Raw genomic sequence first — 9,251 nt, 5'->3', positions numbered from 1 at the left:
GTGCCAAGGAGTCTTATTATCTCCAAATGATGGAGATTAGGGATTACTTTTTCTTCTATTAGATGCAGGGTCTCTGGTTGTATTTCTAAGTCCTTGATTCGTTTTGAGTTTTGTGCATGGTGAGAGATAGGGGTTTAAACTCATTTTCTTGCATATAGATTTCCAGTTTTACCAGCACCATTTGTTGAAGAGGTTATCTTTTGTCTAATGCATTTCTTGCCACCTTTGTCTATTATAAAATAATTGTAATTTTGTGGGTTAGTCTTTGTGTCTGCTATTCTGTCTGGCAGTCTGTTTTGGTGCAATATCATACTGTTTTTGTTATTATTGCTCTGTAGTATAGTTTGAGGTCTGGTGTAGTGATGCCACTTGCTTCACTCTTCCTGCTAAGGATTGCTTTAGCTATTCTTGGTCTCTTATTTTTCCAATTGAATTTCATAATTGCTTTTTCTATTTCTATGAGGAATGTCATTGGAATTTTAACCAGAATTACAATCAACCTGTATAGTGCTTTTGATAGTATGGTCACTTTGATAATATTAATTCTGCCTATTCAAGAGCAAGGTAGATCTTTCCATCTTCTAAGGTCTTTTTTGATTTCTTTCTTTAGGATTCTGTAATTTTCATCATATATATCTTTCTCCTCTTTTGTTAAACTGATTCCCAAGTATTTTTGTTTTTTGAGGCTATTGAGAATGGGGTAGTTTTCCTCATTTCCTTCTCAGAGGATTTGTCACTGACATACAGAAATGCCTTTGACTTAAGGTGTTGATTTTATATCCTTCTATTTTGCTGAATTCATTTACTAGTTCTAGGAGTTTTCTGGTGAAACTTTAAGGTCTTTCAGGTATAGAATCATATCATCAGCAAATAGTGCCAATTTGAATTTTTTGTTTCCTATGTGTATCCCTTTAATTTCTTTTTTAATTTAATTTTCCACTATTTTTTATATCTTTTTTATTTTTATAGGTGCTGAGGATTGAACCCAGTGCCTCAACACATACTAGGCAAGCGCTCTACCTCTGAGCCACAACCTCAGCCCCCCCTTTAATTTCTTTTTTCTGTTTAATTGTTCTGGCCAGTGTTTCAGGAACTATGTTAAATAGAAGTGGTGAAAGAGGGCATCCCTGTCTTGTTCCAGTTATTAGAGGGGATGTCTTCAATTTTTCTTCATTTAGAATGATATTGGCCTGGGCTTAGCATTATAGCCTTTATGATGTTGAGATATGTTCCTGTAATCCCTAGTTTTTCTAGTGTTTTGAACCTGAAGGGGTGCTGTATTTTGTCAAATGCTTTTTCTGCATCTATTGAGATGATCATATGATTCTTACCTTTAAGTCTATTGATGTGATGAATTACATTTATTGATTTCTATAGTTAAATCTAAGTTATCAATTGTATTATTGAGTTTATAGTTTCTTTGTTCAGCTTCTTTTTATTAGTTGCTCAAGACAATATAATGATCTTGACATATCATACATTTGATTCAAATAGGGTATGAGTTTGGAAGACCTATCTAGTGATGAAAGAGGTGTGTTAAAGTCACCCAAAATTATTGTTTTGTGGTCTATTTGACTCTTGAACTTGAGAAGAGTTTGATGAACATAGCTGCTCCATTGTTTGGGGCATATATATTTATAATTGTTAATTCTTGTTGGTGTATGGTTCCCTTGAGTAGTATGTAGTGTCCTTCTTTATCCTATTTGATTGACTTTAGTTTGCAGTCTACTTTATTTGATATTAGAAAATGTAAACTCCTGCTTGCTTCCGCAGTCTATGTGAGTGGTATGATTTTTCCCAATCCTTAACCTTCAGTCTGTGAATGTCTAAATTTTAGTTTTGCTAGATATAAGATTCTTGGTTGGCATACATTTTCTTTCAGAGATTGGTATATGTTGTTCCATGATCTCCTGGCTTTGAGGGTTTGGGTTGAGAAATCTGCTGAGATATGAATTGGTTTCCCCCTAAATGTGATCTAATTCCTCTCTTTTGCAGCTTTTAAGATTCTATCCTTATTCTGTATGCTAGGCATTTTCATTATAATATGTCTTGGTGTAGATCTGTTGTAATATTGTACATTTGGTGTCCTGCAAACCTCTTGTATTTGGTTTTTCCATTCATTCTTCATGCTTGGGAAATTTTCTGGTATTATCTCATTGAGGAGATTGTGCATTCTTTGGTTTGAAACTCTATGCCTTCTTGTATCCCAATAAATCTTATATTTGGTCTTTTCATGCTGTCCCATAATTCTTGGATGTTCTGTTCTTGGTTTCCTCACTTTCTGCACTGTGTGATCAACTTTATTTTCCAGATTGTATATTTTGTCTTCATTATCTTATGTTCTTTCTTCCAAGTTATCTAGTCTGTTGGTTATGCTTTCTATTGAGTTTTTTATTTGATTTATTATATCCTTCATTTCAAAAATTTCTGACTATTTTTTTCAGGGTCTCTATCTTTCTCTTGAAGTAATCTTTTGCTACCTGTATTTGCTCTCTTCTCTCATTGTTGGAGTGATCCATTTTTGCTTGTATTTGCTCATTAATTCACAGAACATTTTAATTATGAACCTTCTGAACTCCTTCTCTGATATTTCATCAACTTTACTGTTCATAGGTTCTGTTATTATAGTATTCTGGTTTGTTTGGGGCACTTTCCTTCCTTGTTTTTTTTTCATGTTGTCTATGTGTCTTCCATTCTTGCAGTGTGGATCTGAGATATTACAGTTTTTTTCCTATATTCTTGTAGTACCTGTGCAGATTGTCAGTACTGCAACTTGATGTTGGGCTTCCAGATGATGCTGGTGTCCCTGGATGAATGCTACTGCATCCTAGGTCTGGGACCTGCGTAAGTTGGAGTGGGTGGGTCTGGGCCACTGTACTTTACCTCCCGGTAGTCTGCTGGTAGGAAGGGGTGGTCCTGCACCAAGGGCTAGGCTCTGGCAGTATCTGATCCACAGGGGAGGCCTACTGAAATCCTGGATCCTGCATGGGCTATTGTCTATTTAGCTAAATTTTGGTTGAAATATTATTTAGTCAAATTTATCAATCTTGAAAATGCCCTCTACATTTTTAAGGCAAATTCCCCTGAGGTTTCTTGTATGATATCTAAAGTATTGACTTTTTAAACAATAAATTTTTTGAAATAAATTTAGGTTTGCAGAAAAGTTGCAAATATGGTACAGAGAGTTCTCACATATTCTTTACCCATACTCTCCTATGTCACACAGTACTGTTTTCAGTACAAAGAATTAACATCTGTGCATCATCATTAGCTAAACTTTCACATTTACTAAATTTTCCCACTAATGCCTTGTTTCTTGTTGTTGTTCCAGGATGCCACTTAAGACACCACATTGCATTTCGTCATCATGTCTCCTCAAGTTTCTTCAATCTGACCACTCATTAATTTCTCCTGGGTTGGGGCTGGGGTTGTGGCTTGGTGGCAGAGCTCTTGCCTAGCACATGTGAGGCACTGGGTTCAATTCTCAGCACCACATAAATAAATTTTTAAAAAGTATTGTATCCATCTACAATTAAAAATAAAATTTTAAAAATTTCTCCTTGTTGTTTTTAATCTAACCCTTTGAAAAATATTGGTCAGGTTGTTTGCAAAATGTCACTCAAATTATTCTCAAGATAGACTGAGGTTTGCAGAGGAATTTCGATTTTTTGGAAGAATGTCACTGAGATAATATACCATCTTCATCCAATTATATCAGGGGAGCATGATACAAAAAGACATGCTAGGTGTGGTGGCCCATGCCTGTAATCCCAATGGCTCAGAAGCTGAAGAAGGAGGTTCACAAGTTCAAAGCCAGACTCAACAACTTAGTAAAGCCCTGAGCAACTTAGTGAAACATATTTTTATGTTTTATCTAAATAAAACATAAAAATAGCTGGGCATGAGGCTCAGCAGTTAAGCACCCCCTTGGTTCTATCCGCTTACTGAAAGAAAGTAAGTCAATAGATGTGGCCAGCAGCAATATTGTCATGAGGTTCCAATGGTGACTTTCTACTCCCTGCCTTTCTTCTACATGGGTTTACTATAGAAGACTTGTACAGAAGATTTTTTTGTTTTTTTCCCTTTTGTTAATTTATTTATCCAGTTTGTTGGATATAGAATTGAACTCCAGAAAGACTAAAGGTCAAAAGAAGAAAAATGAGAATACAAAGCCAATCTGTGAATCCAGAAAACATTATAAACACACCAAAATACAAGTTTAATCAACAACCAATTGTTACCAGAGACATTAATGGGCATGGTACAATGTATTTGAGGCATACTTTAGTGTTTTGAAACTAAAAGATAATAAATCAATCTAAAAAAGATAATAAGCCAATATCTAGAATTGCTAAACATTCGTAGACAGGAACTATAAAAACCACAATAATGACAGCAGAGATAAGAGGTTGTCATTTAAAAAATCCACAAAGGATGCTAGAAAAGGACAAGGAAATCTAAAGATATGCTTAATTTTCTAGTAACCACCTTGGGCCAGCAACCCTGGCAGGCGGGGAGCCAGGCTGCAGATGTGCAGCGGCGGCGGCGGGAGGCAAAGTCCCGCTCCCTACTCCTGCTCCCTGCAGCAGGGGTAGGCTGTGGCATCTCATTGGGGCCTGCCGCCCAGGCGCTCTGAGGTGAGTGAGCGGCGGGAAGTGTCCAGCGGTCCGCGCCAGCACCCGTCTGCTCTGCCTGCCAGGGACACTTGAGAGGTGAGGACACGCGGTGGCGGAGCCCACCACGGCGGTAAACTTGGCGAGCCACTTCCCTGGAGCCCAGGTGTCTTCGCGGTGCCAGCCCGGCCGAGGGGACCTTGTGGCACCCACCTGCTCCAAGCCGCGCCGGCTGCGGTCTTGGAGCGTGTTGCTGGCGGGAAGTTCCTGGAGGCCTTTGGCTCCTCCAAGCTCTGTGCTCCTGTGCCTATCTGTGTCCCTCTGCTCCCCTGACAGGTGCAGGAGCTGGGCGCTCCTTCTCCTTGCTGAATTCTGGGGGTAGGGGGCGGGCAGAACATTTCCACTGCTGGTCCAAGGACACGGGATTTGGAAATCCTGGAGAATTACCTTTGTAAGAAGCTGGGAATAATTTCTTTAAATTTTAAATTTCATCTCTTAGTTTTCCATTTTGTTGCATTTCTGAGGCAAATGGAGAATCCGTGAACGGCTTTACTAATGAAGAGTTCCACTGCCACTTCCTTGAGGAAGGCTTTACTGTCAAGGACATTCTGAACCACAAAATTAATGAGTGTCTTCTTCTGATGATAAGGGTGCCTTTTATGTTGCAGACCTTGGAGACATTCTAAAGAAATATCTAAGATGGTTAAAAGCTCTTCCTCATGCCACCCCCTTTCATGCAGTCAAATGCAATGATAACAGAGCCATAGGGAAGATCTTACCTGCCATTGGGACAGGATTTGACTGTGCTAGAAAGACTGCACAGTGAGAATTACCTATGCAAATCCTTGTAAACAATCTTCTTAAATTAAATGTGCTGCCAGTATTGGAGCCCAAATGATGACTTTTGACTGAGAAGTCGAGTTGATGAAAGTAGCCAGGGTGCATCTAAAGGCAAAGTTGGTTTGCAGATCAGCTCTGATGATTCCAAAGCAGTCTGTCACCTCAGTGTTAAATTTGGTGCCACACTCCAAAACCAGCAGACTTCTTTTGGAACTAGCTAAAGAATTAAATATTTATGTCATTGGTTTCAGCTTTCACGTGAGGAGTGGGTGCACTGATCCTGAGATCTTAGTTCAGGCCATCTCTGATGCCCACTGTGTCTTTGACATGGGAGCTGAGGTTGGTTTTAGCGTGTATATGCTTGATATTGGTAGAGGCTTTCCTGGATGTGAGGATGTGAAGCTTAAGTTTGAAGAGATTACCAGTGTGATCATCCGAGCACTGGATAAATACTTTCTGTTGGATTCTGGAGTGAGGAACATAGCTGAGCCAGGCAGTTATTATATTGCTTCAGCTTTAACTCTTGCAGATAATCTCATTGCCAAAAAATCATGTTAAAGGAACAGATAGGCTCCGATGATGAATATGAGTCAAGTAAATACACCTTTAAGTATTATATGAATGATGGAGTATTCACAGATCATTTAATTGCATCCTTTATGATCATGCACATATAAAGCCCCTGCTGCAGAAGAGACCTAAACCAGATGAGAAGTATCATTAATCCAGTATAGGGGACTGATATGTGATAGCCTTGAATGGATTGTCCAGCACTGTGACCTGCCTGAAATGCATGTGGGCAATTAGATGTTTTTTTAAAACATGGGCTCATACACTGTTGCCACTGCTTCTACTTTCAATGGATTCGAGAGGCAAACAATCTATTATGTGATGTCAGGACCAACATGACAATGCTTGCAGCAAATCTAGAACTATTGTTTCCCAATACTGCAGAAGCAGGACATCAGCACTCTGCCTGTGCCTTGTGCTCAGGAAAACAGCATGAAATCTCATTTGGAAGCAGCAGTGTGTGCCTCCACTAGTAGCTATAGATGCCACTCTGTAGATGTTAACTGCAAGGTTAGTTTAAGTCAAGGGATCTGGGGGGACCATGTTACTTAATTACTGCTACATTTGAAATGTCTTTGTAAGTGCAGGTTTGGCACAGGTGCCAGAAACATGGAAGACTAGAAGGTGGGGTCACACTTATCTGTGTTCCTATGGAAACTATTTGGATATTTGTTTTATATGGATTTTTATTCATTTTTCAAACAAGCTATTAAATAGGGCCCTCTAAGCTGCCAGCAAGCATTTATAGCTTGAACAATGGTAGAATGGGCCAAAAGCTTAATGTTTTGACCTGTTTTGAACATATGTATCATCTAAGAAAGAAATTTGGGCAATTATGTGCTTCAGCCACAAACAAATTCAAACAAATTAGAGGGTGTTTAAAGAAAATCCATGTATCCATTTTTTTCCCCTTAGACAACAAAATCAGAATCTCCAAATGTGTTGATAATAATAAAAGAGCTTTAATCAATGTGATAATCAATATGTTCTCATGTTCTGGGTAAGTTTCCTCTAAGCCCTTTGTTAAGTTCTTTGTTATAGTTTGGATCTGGAATGTTCCCTTAAGGCTCATCTGTTGAATACTTGGTCCCCAACAAAGCAGTATTCAGAGAAAGTGGTTGGATAATGAAGGCTTTGACATCACTGGCTGATTATTCCACCAATAGATTCACAAATTGATGGCATTACTGGAATGAGTTGGAGACCATAGGGAGTAGGGTCTAGTTGGAGTAAGTGAGTCCATGGGAACATGCCTTGGAAGACTGTATCTTGTCTCCAGCAGCTTCTTTGCCCTTTGCTTTCTGGCTTCCATAATGTGAGCAGTTTTCCTTGGTCACACCGTCCACACTATGATATTCTGCCTCATCACAGGCTCAGAAACAATGAAGCCAAGTACCATGGATTAAAACTCTGAAATTATAAGACAAAATAAAACTTTTCTCCTGTTTTGGGGTGTTTTTATTAGTGCCTTATAGTTATACATAACAGTGAGGTTCATTGTGACATGTTCATAAATGCATGTAACATAGTTTGTTCTCCTTCAATCCACAGTACTTCCCCCTTCCCTTCCCTCCTTCCTCCTCTTGATCCCCTTTCTAGACTCTATTGGTCTTCTATTTATTTTTTTTAATTTATGCATTAAAGTTATATATAAAATTGTGATAGAACATATTATATTTGGGTCAACTTTATTCCCCAGGTCTTCCCCTTTCATCACTCCTCCAACCTCTACTCTACTGATCCCCTTTTATTTTTGTGAGATCATTAAATTTTTTTTTCTATCTTCCACATATGAGAGAAAACATTTGACCTTTGACTTTCTGAGTCTGATTTTTTTCTCTTAGCCTGACATTCTCCAGTTGCATTCATTTACCAGCGTATGACAAAGCTTCATTTTTCTTTATAGATGAGTAAAACCTGTGTGTGTATGTGTGTGGTGTGGTGTGTGTGTGTGTGTGTGTGTGTGTGAGAGAGAGAGAGAGAGAGAGAGAGAGAGAGAGAGAGAGAGAGAGAGAGAGAGAGTACATATAACACATTTCTTTATCCATTCATTTTTTAACAGCCACCTAGGCTGGCCATGAGAGAACATCTTTCATCTGTAGGATAAGTATTTACACTCACTCCAATACACATCAGTCCAAGTGGGATTGTAGAACATTCATTCTTGAGCTATTTGGATCCTCCTGTGAGAGGGGCACCTAATGTAAGCCTCCCACTGGGCCCACCCTGCTTAGAGCCTGGGTCTGAATATGGAGTAGGAGTCCAGGGAACCTGGGAAGGAAGTGAGTCAGAGTGTCCTAGTACCAACATTCCCGCTTCTCTGTGCCCTGGTTAACATTAACATTTTCTACTCCTTCCTAGGCAGGGATCCAGAGGTTTGCCTCCAAGAGTCCAAGACAACTGGGTACCATGAGGAAACACTGGAGAAAAAATGCTGAGGGAAGAGTAGAAATGGGAAGTTGGTCATGTGGAAACTGAATTCTTAAAGAGAGAAGATGCCAATGGGGTGAGTGGCACTTTAAAAATTTTGTCCTTTTTCTGTGTGTGTATATACACACATGTGTGCACGAGCACACTACTGGCATAGAATCCAGGGCATTGCACATCAGATCTCACATTAATATCACATGCTGTAAGCATTGGTATGTATTTATCCTATAGTATGCTGATTTTAATTCTTTTGGCTAAATAATTAGGAGTGGGATATCTGGATTATAGGGTGAATTCATTTGTGCTCATTTGAGAAATCTCCATACTCATTTCCAAAGTGGTGGTACTAATATGCAGTCCCACCAATAATGTATGTGTACCTTTCTTCCCACACCATTGCCAGCAATTATCATTAACTCGATGATTGCCATTCTGAGGTGAGATAAAATCTTAGTTTAGTTTTTTTTTTTTTGTACTGGGGATTAAACTTGGGGCACTTGACCACTGAACCACATCCCCAACCCTACTTTGTATTTTATTCAGAGACAGGGTCTTACTGAGTTACTTAGCACCTTGCTTTTTCTGAGGCTGCTTTGAACTTGCGATCTTCCTGTCTCAGCCTCCCAAGTCACTGGTTTTACAGGCATGTGCCACTGCACCCGGCAGCTCTTAGTGTAGTTTGATTTTGCTAAAAATGTTGAACATTTTTTTCCATAAGTTTTTTGTTCATTTGTTTTTCTTCTTTAGAAAATATCTAATTAGATCTTTTTGCCCATCTTTTAGTGGGTTTTTAAAAAC

The 9,251-nt window shown here is 39.0% G+C and overlaps 1 long non-coding RNA gene and 1 pseudogene across 1 annotated transcript; both read left to right on the top strand.

Annotated features, from left to right (window-relative positions):
• Nucleotides 1-2,540: 2,540 nt before the first annotated feature.
• Nucleotides 2,541-3,556, top strand: LOC144370139 (uncharacterized). The gene is made up of 2 exons (XR_013430077.1): nt 2,541-2,844; nt 3,332-3,556. It is a non-coding gene; the product is annotated as an uncharacterized LOC144370139 (long non-coding RNA).
• A 1,951-nt stretch (nt 3,557-5,507) lies between these two features.
• LOC144370138 (ornithine decarboxylase pseudogene) lies at nt 5,508-6,888 on the top strand (annotated as a pseudogene).
• The last annotated feature ends 2,363 nt before the right edge of the window (nt 6,889-9,251 follow it).

Source organism: Ictidomys tridecemlineatus, chromosome 13 (assembly GCF_052094955.1).
Source record: "Ictidomys tridecemlineatus isolate mIctTri1 chromosome 13, mIctTri1.hap1, whole genome shotgun sequence".
In the NCBI taxonomy this organism is placed as follows: Eukaryota; Metazoa; Chordata; class Mammalia; order Rodentia; family Sciuridae; genus Ictidomys; species Ictidomys tridecemlineatus.
This window is presented reverse-complemented; position numbering and strand designations above follow the sequence as displayed.